Source organism: Syngnathoides biaculeatus, chromosome 15 (assembly GCF_019802595.1).
Source record: "Syngnathoides biaculeatus isolate LvHL_M chromosome 15, ASM1980259v1, whole genome shotgun sequence".
Classification (NCBI taxonomy): Eukaryota; Metazoa; Chordata; class Actinopteri; order Syngnathiformes; family Syngnathidae; genus Syngnathoides; species Syngnathoides biaculeatus.
Window position 1 is genome coordinate 22,595,289 of NC_084654.1, and position 17,245 is coordinate 22,612,533.

At 44.8% G+C, this 17,245-nt stretch overlaps 1 long non-coding RNA gene across 1 annotated transcript in view; it reads right to left on the minus strand.

Annotated features, from left to right (window-relative positions):
• The window catches only part of LOC133513484 (uncharacterized), an 83,829-nt gene that overhangs the window by 41,413 nt on the left and 25,171 nt on the right, over window positions 1-17,245 (minus strand). The window lies entirely within an intron of this gene.

Consider the following 17,245-nt stretch of genomic DNA (forward strand, 5'->3'; position numbering starts at 1 on the left):
CGTCGAACGCTGGTGGGGGCACTTCGCGACATCAAAAGCGGGAGAGTCGAGGACAAAATAAAATAAAATAACTAAAAGTGCCTTAGCAACGAGCAGCCAGCAAGTGTGCTCGATGCTTATTTTTCTAATGAATACAGATCTATTTATCTAAATCTACGACAGGATGGGATGACCGGCCGGAGTGGCGGAGGAGGGAGATCCCAAAAATTGGAGTTGTTCATATTTTACGTCATCCCGTTTAAATTTATTTCCAGTCGGATTAGGTATTAGGCATCAAAAGTACGGAGCTGACGATATTATTGTGGTTATCATGATTATTATTATTATTGTTGTTGTTGTTGTTGTGTGAATGCTGAAGAGCTCACCGAGGAAGCCTCGGGAGGGACTTTTCCACAAAATTCTCACTTTTTTTTTTTTTTTTTTTTAAATTATTCGACGTTCTCTGCGGCAAAATTTGACAAAATTAATTCACCCTTATAGCCACGATTCTCGCGCGATTCAAACCGAATCATGATTCAATTCAGGGGATCTTGGGTGGTCTTTATTTCACGTCCCCCCCAAATTCCACATTTTTCATGGTGAAATTTTTTGGTTTAAATTAATTAAATTCCAATTTAAATTAAAAAAAATCATCTTGAGAAGTCATTTCGTAATACAAAAATTTCCATTTCCACCCAAATTCCATCCATCCATCCATCGTTTTAGCGGCATATCCTCACAAGGGTCACAGGGAGGGCCGAAGCCTAACCCTAACCCAGCTGTCAACAGGCAGGAGGCGGGGCACACCCTGAACTGGTCGCCAGCCAATCACAGGCACATCGAGACAAACAGCCACACCCACAATCACACCTAGGGGCAATTTAGAGTGTCCGATTAATGTTGCGTGTTTTTTGGGATGTGGGAGGAAACCGGAGTGCCCACCCGGAGGAAAGCCACGCAGGCACAGGAAGAACATGCAAACTCCACACAAGCAGGGTCCGGGATTGAACCCGGGACCCCAGAACTGTGAGTCCACCGTGCTGCCACCCAAATTCCATGTTATATTTTATAAATGTATCCTACCTTTCCAACCACTTTCCCAAGCACTCAAACATCAAATTGTTGAGCTCATTTCGGACGTTTTGGGAACTTTTCCAAAATTCCCACATTTCCCCCGGAATTCCTCAAGTGAACGACGAGCTTTTACGAATGTTCCAAGTCGTTCCTACACCGATTCAAACCATTCCATCGTCAATCAGGACATCATGGCCTTATCCTCAGTACTTGAGCCTCTATTTTGCCACGTGTTAGCATACCAACTGCTAGCATGTTAGCATTTGAACAGTTCTCATCAAAAAATAGTAGCTGAACGCAGAAACGGATCGGGAAGGAAGGATTAGGGTGTTTGTTTTTGTTTGTTTTGCACGTCTTCACATTGCCTCCATTTTTTAAAAACGGTCTACAGACTTTCAGTTCAGGGCCAGCTCTTTGGCATTCACACGCCATTTTGTCGACAGACTTCAGTTCAGTTCGGCCCGCGACGGAAGGACACTGCGGTGGCGGATTCGTCTGGGCCTCCTTCAAGGACCTCGGCTGCGTCTTTTCACGACTTTTCTTTTTCTTCTCAAATATGGACCAAAAGCAGGACTTTTTTTTTTTTTTTAAAAAACACAAAGACCAAAAAAAAACAAATGAAAAAAAAAAACAAAAAACAAAAAAAACAAAGGACAAAATCTATCAACTAGCGATGATTATCTTTTCCCGAGGTACGTTTTTACGCGCTCATCTCCTACAAATAGTAGAGGCAGTTGTGAATATATTTATTCTTTGGGTTTTTTGGGTTGTCGTAAGGGATCACGTTACAATCTTGACTGTATAGTATGATTCTGCATCTGCTTCATACGCCTTCTTCTTCTTCTTCTTCTTCTTCTGCTTCCCGCCGACCCGACAAGTACAATAAAGGGTGCTAACGTGAACGCCGTTGTGTGACCGCTTCGAACAAACAAAAATCACTCACTTTTCTCACAATTCCACGGCAAAATTCACCAAATGAAGACACTTGACAGATTCTTCCACGGTTCTCGAGCAACTCAAACCAGATATTTGGTACTACGGGCTTGAACCGACGCGCGGACGCCTCGACTTTACCACTCGGCAGCGATTGTCGCTCGAGGTCCGGCAATCGCGTGTTCTTGTGACAACACGCGCATCTTGCTAAATTACTACGGAGCGCACCTGGTTATAAGCCTCACCCAGTACATTTGTAAAGGAAATACCATTTGGTACGTACACAAGCTTCAGCCGTGTAAAAGCCGCAAGTGCCCACATTGAAACACGAGATATTTACAAAGAAAGACGGTACACAGAGAGTTTAAAGCTAGCGCCACCACGCTAATGCTAGCGCCGTGCTAACACTAACGTTAACACTAACGCTAGTGCCGCAATAACACTAACGCTAGCCCCGCGCTAACAGGGCCGGTTTAAAAAAAACATACCGGTAAAAATCACTGAGACACGGCAATAACACGCAAGCGCAGCGCTAACAGGCCCGGTTTAAAAAAAAAAAAAACATACCAGTAAAAATCACTGAGAGATGACAATAGCACGCTAGCAGAGCGCTAACAGGGCCAGGCCGGTAAAAGTCACTTCCCCGGCACATATATTCCACCGGTCTCACTCATACCTTTTCCGCTTGAGTGCCCCCTGGTGGGCGTTAGAAAAAAATGCACAAATTCCTCACCGGCTAAACCGCAGGGTTGAAAGCGGTTGAAGCCGGAGATTGCGGAAATAAACTCTGTATTTGCGTAACAAACTAGTATATACACAGAGACGAGACTGACGTTTGCAAAGTATACAAACTTTCCTCAGATGCAACAAAAGCGTCCTCATCCGAGAAGGCACGTTTAGACGATGAAACGGAAACAAGCGGTGGTGGGTCGATAACTTTAGAACATCCATTTATTTTCTTGGGCGCTTATCCTCACAAGGGACGTGAAATGGCGGAGCCCATCCCGGCTGACAACGGGCAGGAGGCGGGGCACACCCTGAACTGGTTGCCAGCCAATCGCAGGGCACGGGGAGAACATGGAAACTCCACACAGGCGGGTCCGGGTTTGAACCCGGGTCCTCAGAACTGTGAGGCCAACGCTTTCCAGCTGAACCACCGTGCCGCCCACTTTAAAACACTTTATCGGAAAAATAAACCGTTAACGTTGCGGCAGAAAACGCCCGACTGTTTCTCTCTGCGCTAACAACCAATCGGCACGCTTGGGTGTACATCACACAGCTAACCGTGTCGTGTTACTTTGGGGGAAAAGTTTATCACTGACCCAACACGGCGTCCGTCTCCAATAAATGCCCGTGTGAAACATGGCCTCCGCCGACACAACCATGGTTCCACACGGAATGTATTTTTTAGGTTTGTTATATTCTTTTGGGAGACCGCGGCGGAGTTTCGAGGCAGAAATTTTACAGACGTATTTTTGATGTCGACTTAGCGGAGTTATTCGATTTCTTTTTTCAATACACTGCGGACGATTCCCGCCTGTATTTTGGGAATTATGTACTATTTTGACATACTCAAGTGGGCAACAACCCTGCACTGAACTGAGTTTTACAAGTCCCGACAAAGACGGCGTGAAGTCATAACTGCGATCGGATGTGACAGGGAGGGGGCCTGTGCGACCGAGAACAATCTTCGCGAAAAATAAGAACATAGATCAGTCAAAGTCTACCTGAATTTGGTGTGGATTGGAAACAAAATCCGAATCCTTTGAAATAACGTGTTCTCGAAGCACCGAGATGCCGTTTAGTTGCGCTTTTGTTTCTGGAGATGATCCTCTTGGTACTGTGTTAGGCACGATTCTAGATGCTCCTCTAAATACTGTTCTAAACTTTTAGCAGATGCACCTTTAAATACTTGTTCCAGAAGCACCGAGATGCCGTTTAGTTGCGCTTTTGTTTCCGGAGATGATCCTCTATGTACAATGTTAGGCGTGATTTTAGATGCCTCTCTAGATACGGCGCTAGATACTGTTCTAAACTTTTAGCAGATGCGGCATTGAAATACTTGTTCTCGAAGCACCTAGATGCCGTTTAGTTGCGCTTTTGTGATTCAACCCTCATCGGGTGCAAGATTTGTCTGTCCAAGGCGGTGCGGTGCCGAGGTCCTTCCGTACCGCATACTTATTTCTAACCCCTCTTCTCCCCGCCCATGATTTACTCTCGCTCCTCTAGTCGCCCTCTTGTTTTTCTTCCCTCAACTTCCCCGGATCTCAATTTATAAAGGCTGTCAGCTCGGCCCGGCCGCTCAGATGCTCGGCGCTGTCGCCGCGGGCGTTTTTTTTTTTTCTAGATGCCGCCGAACGTGCGCCGGAGAGCCCGACGCGCCGCGCTGTCGTAATTCATCCAAACGCCTGCCGCTCTTGATGCCCTTTTTTTCAAGTACGACTTACTCCAAGGTGCTGCTGTACACGACTTCGCTCGATGCTTTTCTAGATGCCACTACTCTAGATTTTATCACACATGTTTCTGGTCTATGTTATCGCTCCAGATCTTTTTAATCGCTGTTCCCCTACATGGCCTATAAAGGTGTTGGATGTTATTCTAAATGTTTTTCTAGCTGTTGGATACAGTTCTAGATCCTCCAAACTCTCCGCTCTACAGTGTGGTAGATGTTTTCAGTAGATTCCGCTCGAGATAGTGTTTTAAACTGTTCTAGATGCTTTGACGCCATATTTTAATGTTGCCCTAGATTCCACCTCCAGAGAGTATTCTAGATGCTCCTTTAGCTATTGTGAGGCCGTCATAGATGGTTCTGTGTGTACTGCTCTTGAAGGTTCTTGAGGTAGCGTTCTAGATACCGTGTTAGTTGCTGTTCCAAACTTTTAGCAGATGCACCTTTGAAATACTTGTGCTAGAAGCTGGTTAGTTTGGGCTTTATTTTCTGCAGACGGTCCTCTAGGTAGGTAGATTCTGTTTAGTTGCGCTTTTGTTTCTGGAGATGATCCTCTGTGTACTGTGTTAGCCGCGATTCTAGATGCACCTCTAGATTCCGCGTTAGATACTGTTCTAAACCTTTAACAAATGCGCCTTTGAAATACTTGTTCTAGAAGCAGCTCGATGCCGTTTAATTGCACTTTTGTTTCTGGAGATGATCCTCTAGGTACTCGTCAGGCGCGACTCTAGATGCTCCTCTAGATACCGCGTTAGATATTGTTCTAAACTTTTAGCAGATGCGCCTTTAAATACTTGTTCTAGAAGCACCTAGATGCCCTTTAGTTGTGCTTTTGTTTCTGGAGATGATCCCCTAAGTACTGTGTTAGGCACGATTCTAGATGCTCCTCTAGATACCGCGTTAGATACTGTTCTAAACTTTTAGCAGACACTCCTTTGAAATACTTGCACTAGAAGCACCTCGATGCCCTGTAGTTGCGCTTTTGTTTCTGGAGATGATCCTCTAGGCACTGTGTTAGGCGCTATTCTAGATGTTCCTCTAGATACTGTGTTGAAGGATGTTCTAGCTGTTTCTCAAGATGCTCCTCTAGATACCGCGTTAGATACTGTTCTAAACTTTTAGCAGACACTCCTTTGAAATACTTGCACTAGAAGCACCTCGATGCCCTGTAGTTGGGCTTTTGTTACTGGAGATGATCCTCTAGGCACTGTGTTAGGCGCTATTCTAGATGTTCCCCTAGATACTGCGTTGAAGGATGTTCTAGCTGTTTCTCAAGATGCTCCTCTAGATACCGCGTTAGATACTGTTCTAAACTTTTAGCAGACACTCCTTTGAAATACTTGCACTAGAAGCACCTCGATGCCCTGTAGTTGGGCTTTTGTTACTGGAGATGATCCTCTAGGCACTGTGTTCGGCGCTATTCTAGATGTTCCCCTAGATACTGCGTTGAAGGATGTTCTAGCTGTTTCTCAAGATGCTCCTCTAGATACCGCGTTAGATACTGTTCTAAACTTTTAGCAGACACTCCTTTGAAATACTTGCACTAGAAGCACCTCGATGCCCTGTAGTTGCGCTTTTGTTTCTGGAGATGATCCTCTAAGCACTGTGTTAGGCGCTATTCTAGATGTTCCCCTAGATACTGCGTTGAAGGATGTTCTAGCTGTTTCTCAAGATGCTCCACCAGATACCGTGTTAGTCTTATTCTTTCAGTTTAGATGCTGCTCTATACAATGTGTTTGACGCTATCAAGATCTTTGCGTAGCTGCTACCCTAGATGCGATATTATTAGCTATTCTACGGTACGTACTCCTTTCCGTAGATTTCCTGTTTGAATCTGTTTTGCTTCTCGAGATGTCGCTTTTTTTTTTTTTTATAGCGAACCGATGCTGTCCCAGATTTTTCTGAAGGTGCTCCTCGAGATACCTCGATGTTCCGTTTGTTGCTGTTCTGTTTCGACAGCCGCTCCGCTATGTTCTATGTTAGTTGCTATTCTAGATGTCAAACGTTCCGCTCCTCTAGACGCCGCATTCGTTGCTGTTCTTGCAGTTTCTCACCACGCTTCTCAACCGACATCCTTTTTCAGTTTCTTTTCTAGATGCTCCTTTAGATACTGTCATGGTGCAGATGCGGTCACGGATGCTTGTATAGATGTCGCGGCTGATCCGACACTTGTGTGCGACGGCCCTTCGAGTAAGTGCCTCTCTTCAGATGGCTCCTCATTTACAGCGTTCAGAACTGTTGGTGTGAGTGTTTAGCTCAGCGGGTCTTTGTCGGTGTGTGTGTGTGTGTGTGTGGTTCCCCCCCCCCCCTTTCCAAATGGCGTCCAACCGAGCGAGCGAGTTTGCGGCACCGCAGCCTCGGCCTTAATCCTCCCATAGCTGCGTAGTTGACGGACGCCGCGTCGGCCTCCATTGTCCGCATAGACAAAAGCGTTCGCTTACGACTTAACGGCAGTTAAAGCGACAAAGGACTAATTAACCGCAGCCTGCCTTGCTTTTTAACACAGTTTTCGTTCGCGTTTCGACTGGACCCACTTCTACGGCCGCCCAGACATGACGTGGGAATTAGTTCTAGCCATCCATCCATTTTCTTTGCTGCTTATCCTCGCGAGGGTTGCGGGGAGTGCTGGAGGCTATCCCAGCTGTCAACGGGCAGGAGGCGGGGCACACCCTGAACTGGTCGCCAGCCAATCGCAGGGCACGTAGAGACAATCACACCTACGGGCAATTTAAAGTGTCCAATTCATGTTGCGTGTTTTTGGGATGCGGGAAGAACATGCAAAGGCCACGCAGGCGGGTCCGGGATTGAACCCGGGAACTCAGAACTGTGAGGCCAACGCTTTTTCCAGCTGCTCCACCGTGCTGCCTTTTCAAACAGCATCCTTAACGACATGCAATATCATTATCCAAGCTGCTTATCCTCACAAGGGTCGTAGGAAAGCTGTAGCCTATCCCAGCTAGCTTCGGGCGAAAGGCAAACCACAGCCTGAAATGGTCGCCAGTCAGTCAAAGGGCTGATATCGACACAATCACTCAGCGGGAATCAATCCCATTTTTGGAATTAGATTTATTTAATTTATACACACACACACACACATTCATTTTCTAAGTCACTTATCCTCACAAGGTGCATGGGAGTGCTGGAGCCCATCCCAGCTGTCAACGGGCAGGAGGCGGGGGACACCCTGAACTGGTCGCCACCCAATCGCAGAGCACATAGAGACAAAAAAAAAAAGTTCACTCTCACAATCACACCTACGGGCAATTTAAAGTGTCCAAGTCATGTTGCGTGTTTTTGGGATGTGGGAGGAAACCCGCACAGGCACGGGGAGAACATGCAAATGCCACACAGGCGGGGCCGGGATCGAACCCGGTTCCTCAGAACTGTGAGGCTAACGCTTTACCAGCTGAGCCACCGTGCCGCTCTGAATGAATATACATAGAATATATATATATATTTTTTTTAATTGTGCCCACAATGTAGATACGGTAAAAGCTGGACACAGTATGCAAATTTGTGGCTACAGTATACTAATAATATTTAAGATAAAATGTGCACACGAAATATGAATTTGTGGCCACATGCCGGTCCTGTGAGGACAGATTTGAAATCTAATTGGTTAATATTGTTCAAGAAAAAAAATGAAAACATTGTTGTACACGTACTGGAAGCAATTCGGCCAGAATAAATGGGACAAAATGAAGAGAATAAAAGGGGAGGAAATTTTCACCGTAGGTTGTAAAAATAACGTTGGGTGCGCGCGGCAGAGAAGGCCTTGCCGGCCCTGACCGCTCGCCACCGCTTGACTTTTTTTGTTGCCGCGCCGTATTTCATGTTTTCGGGTCCCGTCAGAGGCGTGCGCACACAAGGAAAAGGAAAGAGGAAGAAAAAGAAAGAAAATCCTTCATTTGGCCGAGCGGAGGATGAAAGAGTGTTTGGACTTCAAACGGCCGCGTCACCTTCTCGTCGTCCTCCAGCCGCCGCAGTGCCGCTGGGAAAATGGGGGGGGGGACGGACGTGGCGCCAGACATTTCCCACAATTGGACGAGGGCGCTCGTTAAAACACTGATATTTTGCAAAATGGACGCGTGTGTGACTATTGTTTTCCCCAAACTTCAAAAATGCTTCCCCACAGGAAAAAATTGAACGCCAATTTCATCTTTTCACCATGTAATAGTAAAGCCTTTACTCACTCACTCATTCACAATAAATAATTCTTATTCTTAAAAATGAGGATTCAAGCCGTTTATTGCCACTCGCATTTGACGTTTTCTTTTCCCCCCCCATAAAAAAAAAACGAATTGCACTCCGTATTCGAAACACTCCAAAGACGTTGCTTTAAGAATCCGCCTGTTAGCTGAATGCTAACACATAATGGAAAACGCCATTGACGGGCTAACACTTTGCATTGTGACACCATAAGCAATGGATATTTGAACAGAAAAGGTGCAGCAGCACGCGTAACACGCAATATCACAATACTCACAGGCATATATTCTTTATCCTCTGTGACAAATGCATACATTACAGTGGCTTAAGTGAGTCACATGAGCTGAGTACTACCGTAACGCAGTATGTTTTTGTAATAAGACAAATTTTTCATGGTGGATAAAGAATACATACTTGTGAGCATTGTTATATCTACCTGTTTGGTTCCACCGTTTGTGTTTAAATATATATTATAAATATTATTGTTGCGGCACGGTGACTCAGCTGGTAAAAGCGTTGGCCTCACAGTTCTGAGGTCCCGGGTTCAATCCCGGACCCACCTGTGTGGAGTTTGCATGTTCTCCCCGTGCCTACATGGGTTTCCTCCCACATTGCAACAAACATGGACACTCTAAATTGCCCCTAGGTGTGATTGTGAGTGCGACTGTTTGCCTCTGTGTGCCCTGCGATTGGCTGGCGACCAGTTCAGGTTGTACCCCGCCTCCTGCCCCCGTTGAGAGCTGGGATCGGCTTCGGCGCTTCCCGCGACCCTCGTGAGGATCAGCGGCAAAGAAAATGGATGGACGGAAATATTATTGGATGAAAGTTTGGAAAAACATCCAGTAATCGATGCTAAGCTAACGGTAGCACGTCACTATCATGCAGCTTTCCATTTCATGCTAGCATCTAGTTAGCGAGGCTGCTCGTAAGGCAACATTATTTATTTGTAAAATAAACAACCAATAATTCTTATGATTTTCGATTTATTTTGGCCGTAAACTTCACCTGTGAGCGCCACTAAACGGGTTTCAGTTTCTTTTTTTTTTTTTTTTTAAGAATTGTTCACCTGTTTGCTTATTTTGAACAGAGTCGAGGTAAACATTGCCCCTGCCCCCCCCCCCAATTTTTTTTTTTTTACTATGAATCATGTAATCTATATTTGCCCCCCGACCCCCATTTCTTTATAAACATGCACTTAACCCTTTTTGCTGCTGGAACGCAAACGCACAGTTGTGGTGTTGCATCGCTGCGGATGCTTTTGGCGTTGGGGCGGGGTCACGACAAACAGCAGGTCACCCCCCCCCCCCCCACGCAAACATTTACATTCTCGCATCGGCGCCGGCAAACAAGCGCAATCGTGTAAACGGCCTCCGCATTGCGGCGACGGCGGCCGTCGCTCATCCGGCCTGAGCCCAGACGCGCCGATTGAGGATGAGCGAGGGAGGAAGGAGGAGGACGATAAGAAGGTGGACTAAAGAGGATAGGAGGAGATTTGAGCGAGGGAGGGGGGCGGGCGGGGGGGGGGGGGTGGATGAAAAGGGAGGCCCGACGCTCGTTTGGCTTCGGGCGGCCCGAGGACTCGCTCATTTGTGCGAGGAGGAGGAGGAGGAGGCCAAGCCCGATAAGAGAGAGACGAAGATTTTTGGGCTTGAGTCCTTCGTTAGCGGCAGGACGCGCCTGACGGGACCCGACTCGGCGAAAGCCCGATTGTCGGGATGTCTGAAAAACGATGATCCGGGGCGATTATCCGGTGGTGTGGGGCGCGTTGAGAAGAATCTTTCTGTGGGGGATTATCCTGCGCTGTGGCGTATTAAGTGATTTAAAAAAAAAAATAATAATAATAATTCTTAAAAAGATGATCCCTGGCAATTATCGTGTGGTGTGTGTGTGTGGGGGGGGGGTATTCTAAATATGAGATAAGTACACCCATGCAGTAACTATAAATAGGCATAATTAAGAGTATTTTCCCTTCCTTATAATTAAATGAAGTGCCAGAATATCTAACGTCTCTGAAAAATGATATTTAGCAACTATCCCACCGTGTGACGTTTGGAGTCTTTTTTTTTTTTTTTTCCAGTTGCCAAGTGTCCCTTCAATTTTTTATTTTTTGCTTAAAATGCACTAACATGCATTATTTATATTACTTTGTACAATTGCATTTATTCAGAATGTTACAGAAAAAAAATTGTAAACAAAATATCTATATTCTTTCTAAAAGGCAGCTTTAACAAATTATTGTATATATAAAAAAACAATAAGATGCAAATACAGCGTAAAGAAAATAATACTAGTCTTGTAAAAATTGTAATTTGCAGTTTTTAACTCACACCTTCAGTCATACAGAGTATTATATTATTTTATATTTATTTACATTATATATATATATTAATTTGTATTAAGTATATAAATATTAAATGATATTAAAATATATGACTTTACGATAGAATAATATTAAAATGATTATTTGAAAAAAATCCTCTTCATTCAAATTTTTCTAATTGAATTATTTTAAAATCTTGACAGAAGCCAATAGCCAATCAGAGCGTGTAGAAGGAATTTGTTTACTTCAAATCAAATGTAAAAACATAACAGTAGTGTGTGGAGGAAAAAAAACTGCCGCCCGCTTCCCCGTTCTCACCGAGTCATTAGCGTGGCAATGCTAGCATTAGCGTTAAAGTCTGTGTACTGTCTTTCGTTGTAAATATCTCATGTTTCAATGTGGGGCCCTGTTAGCGCTGCGCTAGCCTGTTACTGCCGTGTCTCTCTGATTTTTACCAGTATGTTTTTAACCGGCCCTGTTAGCGCGGCGCTAGCGTTAGCATTAGCGCGGCGCTAGCATCAGCGTGAAACTCTCTGTGTACCGTCTTTGTAAATATTTTGTGTTTCATTACACTGCACACTGTGGAACCAATGAGATTTGAAGTTTTACAAAATAATGACGGTGTATTTTACACGAAGGATGAAAACTTGTCAGTTTACGCGGTAAAAGAAGCAAAAATGTTATATTTTTTAATTACAGGTTGTCTGAAAAAGTTGTAAGAGTTCAAATGGGAGAAAAATGTGAAAAACGGGCACACGTGTATTGCGCTTACGACGGCCTTTGTCAGAAGAAGACGGCGGCGGGCTGTTTGTCGAACACAAAATGGCAGCTTTGTGAAGGTGTTTATTCCGGTAAGCCGATGCACGTCTGTCAGGGCGTCACGAGTAAGCCGGCGGGCCGACGCTAAGACGGCAAGGGGCCGGGCCCGGCCTGACGTTTTCGAACTGGGGAGAACGGCCGACGACGGCGGTTTGGTTTCCTCGTCATTTTGGGGATTTCACGCCACGCGCGTCCTAGAAAAGCGTCCCGCCGATTAGCGCAGCCCGTCCGGCTGAAATTGGGCGGAAACGCTTAAAGAAGATGAGCCGCTGATCAAGCGGGCACCTGAAGCGATCGCGTACTCTCAAACATGACTTTTCGTCTTTTTCCTTTTCGCTCTTTGGGAGGACACTTGGCATATTTGCAAAATGGTTTTGAGATCAAACACGAAATCCAAATGAGGAGGAGGACTCAAAAGCTGAAACAAGTAGCAAAGTACAAAATAGCGTTAATTCATCGTGATCAACACAAGGTGACAAACTAAAAAGACCATTTAGAATCTTACACACACACACAAAGATAAAAGGAGCTAAATTGAGTCCCGTCCCCTTCTGATCAAAGCCTGCAAAAGCTCGATGTCAAATATCTTTCCGGGATTATCCTTAGCAATTAGCAAGCGGTGTGGGGTGTGTTCAGTGTGATTTTTTTTCTTGGCGAACTTGCCAATGACTAATGCCGGGTACACAGTTTGCCGTTACGTGCTCAGGAACGCTTCAGACGACCAAAGTCAGTTCACGTCGTACAGCTACGAATGCAAGTTAAAACTCTACCATGCAAAGTGAAGGCCATACACCGACGACACCCAGAAAGGCCAATGGTTTCTCCGGGTCCTTGCTCGTCTCAGATGGACTCAAGCAAAGCGGAAAGGCGTACTGTGGTCTGTCAAGTCCACATTTCAAACCGTTTTTAGAAGTCGAGCTCGTAAGATCTCGAAAGCGAAGCGGGTTTGGCCCTTGTTAGTACTTGGATGGGAGACCACCTCTCTCCCGTCAGGAAGGGCATCTGGCGTAAAACTGTGGCAAACAAATATGCGTTCATCTGAGACGACATGCTGTGGCGAACCCTAACGGGACAAGCCGAAAGGAAAAGAAGAAGATCGACGCTGTGTCATCCAGGCCAAAGAGGAAGAGGACCGTCCAGATCGTTATCAGTGCAAAGTTTAAAAGCCACCATCTGTGATGGTACGGGACGAGGTTGGGGGTTCGGGGTGGGTGGGACGTCTACGTCACTGCCCAACTTGCGCATCTGTTTAAGGCACCATTAGTGCCGTAAGGTGCGTACGGGCCTTGGAGCAACAGATGCCGCCATCCAAGCAATGTCTTTTTCCAGTGACATCCCTGCTAACTTCAGCAAGACAATGACAAGCCACATTCTGCACGGGTGTCGCTAAAAGGAAAGTAAAACAGCGGTAAACATGCCCTTGTCCGCGCTTTTGCAGGCATAAATAAAAAAAAAAATGGAAAAAAATTGATCATTTTGAACTTTAGCTAGACTTGTCTTTGTCATGTATTCTGCTGTATATAGTTTGAAAAGCATTTTCAAATTATGGTCTTCTGTTTTTCGTTTGTTTCTTTGTTTTACACAACAGCCCAACTTCATTGGAATTTGGGTTTGTAATTACGTTATGACTAAAGTACAACGTTTTGAAAGTACAGTAAAACCTCGGTTCTCGTACGTCCCCGTTTCCAAACAAATCGGTTTTCAGACGAAAATCAGTCCTTGAACGGCCCCGACAAAACCCAGAAATAACATATTGTGTGTAGCCAGACCAGCTGACCCACGACGCGCTTTGTTGTGATATCCCACGCCGAGTCGCTACAGATACGCCAATCCACTCCCAGCCTAGCGTACTCTACTACTAAAGCATACATATTGAGCAAAAAATAAATATATTTCTTAAATTATTTTATTATAAAAAGTATTTAAACTATACATGTGTTTCTACTATGCAGTTTATTATCATGAAAAGCTAAAAAAAATGCTTTAAAAAGTCAAATTTTTTTAAGCTTGGAACGCATTATTTCTTTTTCCATTCATCGTAATGGGAAACATCGATTCGGTTTTCGAACAAATCACTTCTCGAACCGTTTTCTGGGACGGATTGTGCTCGAGAACCGAGGCTTCATTGTACAATATTATAGTGCTATTTTTCCTTAAAAAAAAAAAAAAAAAATTAAAAAATACGACAAAGTTTTTAAAATTTTTCTTTTGGGTGGGGGGGGGCTGGACTGGATTAACGGCATTTTACATTCATTTCAGTGGGGGGGGGGGACTATTTGAAATGTGAGCGCTATAAGTTACAAGCGTGATCAATGAACAAATGAAAATATGTATTGACGTTTTTGCTACCTCCAACGTTACTCTCCATCTTAAAATCCGGCTCTTGCTACAGCCCCAAAACAAGACTATATATTAATTTTTCCACCTCCCCATACATCACAATATCGCCCCTCCCCAACCAGAATACCGCCGCCCGACCGCGTCAGCGGAGAGGTGGGCGAAACGGATTAGAGGCCACGTCAGCGCTGGGGGGCCGGGTGTGGGTGGGGGGTCCGCCGGATGCTCCCATCAGCGCCTTAAAAACGGCGCAGGGCTAAAAGTCGACTTCGCACTCCATTTATGACGACATTTAAGTCGGCTTTGGAGCCGCCGTGTTTTGCCACAACATGTTTATGCAGCGCGGGCGAGGAGGGAGATAATTTTTTTTTTTTTTTTTTTTTTTATAAGCAGGACCCGCCGGGACCGCTTTGTATTCTCACGTCGGCATTTTTTATTGGATCAAACATCCGAAAGTGGCGACACTTCACACTTGATTTAATGATCACTAAGCGAGTTTAGCCCGTCGCCTCGACGGCGTCAAGGTGGAAACGCGACGACCCTGAAATTGATTTGCGTGCGCTTTTTGTCAGACGAGAGGCCCTCCGCGGATAAAAGGCTTTATTTTTTCGGAAAATATTGTTGTTGGGGGTTTTTTTTTGTCTTTGGACGGTACGCGCGGCCGAGGAGGAGGCACGTGGGCGGAACGCTGAAAGGGTCGCCGGCTGTTTGTCATAAAGCATCACGTCAGCGTCGTGCCTTTGAGGTTTTCATTTCAAATGTCAAACGCGCTCCTTCGTACGTATGCGCATGAAGTCGCGAGGGCCGATACATATTTTGTACTTTGTCATCGCTAATTGCTCCGGCGACAAAAAAAAAAAAAAAAAAAACCTGCCAGTGTACAAATTGAGACAGCGGCGACGACCGATGAGATCCAAGAACATCAATCAGACGTTCGGCCCGGCTCGACCTTGTGGCGCTACGTTATTAGTGTGCGGTTTTTACGGCGAGGCGTCAGATCGGCAAAACATTTTGCTGACGGTTTTCCTTTTTTTTTTTAACCGCAGAGTTAGCGAACGGCACGACGTGCTCACGTTATCGGCGTCCTTCACGCCGTGCTCTACTCTTAATTAATCCTCATTTAAATGCGGAGAACACCCTGAAAACAACAACAACCGCTGACCGACGAGTCGATCACGCCGAATCTGTCGACGCACGTTCCCCGTGCGGACTATTTTTAGTACAATTCGGTCGTACAGCTTTATGTATCGCCGTGCTAACGAGCTAGCATGAACTAGCAGCAGTTAGGCAAACAGAATTCGAGAATAATTCTTCCAAACGAAAAAAAAAAAAAAAACAAGTTTAAGATGTAATGCCACTCCCGGTTGATATTTAATGATGTCAAACAAAAAATATGAAGCATTTAATAAAGATAAAACTAAGCAAATAACTGCTTTTTTTTTTTTCAAAAACAAGCCCTTAGCTAAACCTTTAAGTTTGCAAGCTTAATGCGAATGCTAACACATAATGTAAAATGCTATAATCGGGCTAAAGAACAATATCATTATGGTGGTTTTATAAAACATTAAGCCATGATATTTAAACACAGATAAGGGGGCAACACATGCAGACAGATAAAACAATATGACTAATATTACCGCTATTCTGTGGCGCTTTTACAACTAAGCCCCACAAGTTGTAACGTGAGCAGAAAGTGCCTTGGCGTAGTCTTGCCGAAATAAGCGGGCACGTTCCCCAAAAAGACCTCGCTTGGATGGCAGCATATGTCACTCCAAAGCCTGATTGTAACTTTTTTAGTACCGTAATTTCCGGCCTACAAGCCGCGACTATTTTTCACACGCTTTCAACCCTGCGGTTTATGCGGCGCTAGTGTTAGCGCACCTGGCTTTAAGCCTCGGTACACAGAAAGAGTTTAATGCTAGTGCCACGCTAACGCTAGCCCCACGCTAACGCTAGCATTAAACTCTTTCTGTGTTCCCAGGCTTATAACCAGGTGCGCTCTCTGTAAGCCGGGAATTACGGTAGGTATTTTTTTTTTCTGTTTTTTGAAACATTTAGACTTTATTTATCATCAATTTAAAGTTATAGAGCTTGTCTTTAAATACAAAATTAAATTATTATTATTGTCTATGTGACCCCGAAAATTAGTCACCTACTACAAGTACTTAAAAGAAATCGAGCATTATAGTAAGTACCAAAAACTGAAATTTTAAACCAAACTGGTTGACTTCTTGTGTCCTTTCGAGTGTGAGTTCTTCGACATTTCGGTAAACGAACTGCTAAGTGAAACCAGTTTTAGGTGCTGAACTTTCAAAAGGTTCAATGGGGGACGGGGGGGGGGGGGGGCTACTTTTTTCTGTGCCGAATGAAAGTGTTAAGAGAGAATATTCAAAAAGCCGCAGGACTTTTTTTTTTTGGGGGGGGGGGGACCGGCGGTCAGCTCGTCACGGAAAAACAGCCGGCGTGACGGAACGGCGGCTAACTTCCTTCCGCCCAATGTCTCTGCTAACCTCTCTCTAACAAGGGGGGGGGGGGGGCTAAAAAGAAACCCCGACATGAAATCCATTATGCTTAATGCGCCACAAATCCTTAAAAGCCTCGCAGGACCTAATCTTCATCCCTTTCTCCTAGAAATGAGCCCAGAGAGCTTTAAGAGTCCACCGTAAAAAAAAAAAAAAAAAAAAAAGTCCCGAGTGCTACCTCGCGTTCAAATGACGAGATGGACGACTGCACAGCTTTGTCTGTAAACGAGCTAGCAAAAACGTAGCATTATTTTACAGCACCTAACACGAGTACAGTGATGACTACACACGTGGCTTCAATTCGTTCCGTGGCCGCGCGCTCAACTCAAAACGTTCAAATCGCCTTTCCCCATTGAAATGAATAGAAATGCCATTAATCTGTTCCAATCTGCCTCCCCAATCTGATAAAAAACAAGTTTTTCAAAAACAAAAATAGCTCCTTGTAGCATTTTACTATATAAAAATCAAATGAAAAAGAAAAAGATTTTTTGGTGCATCATTTCATGCTTCAATTCAATTCATTGTTGTGGTCCTCCCGGTGTGGCCACCGACCCAACGAGGGGGAGTATTATAAAATCATGCAGACAGATAAAAAAAAGATTA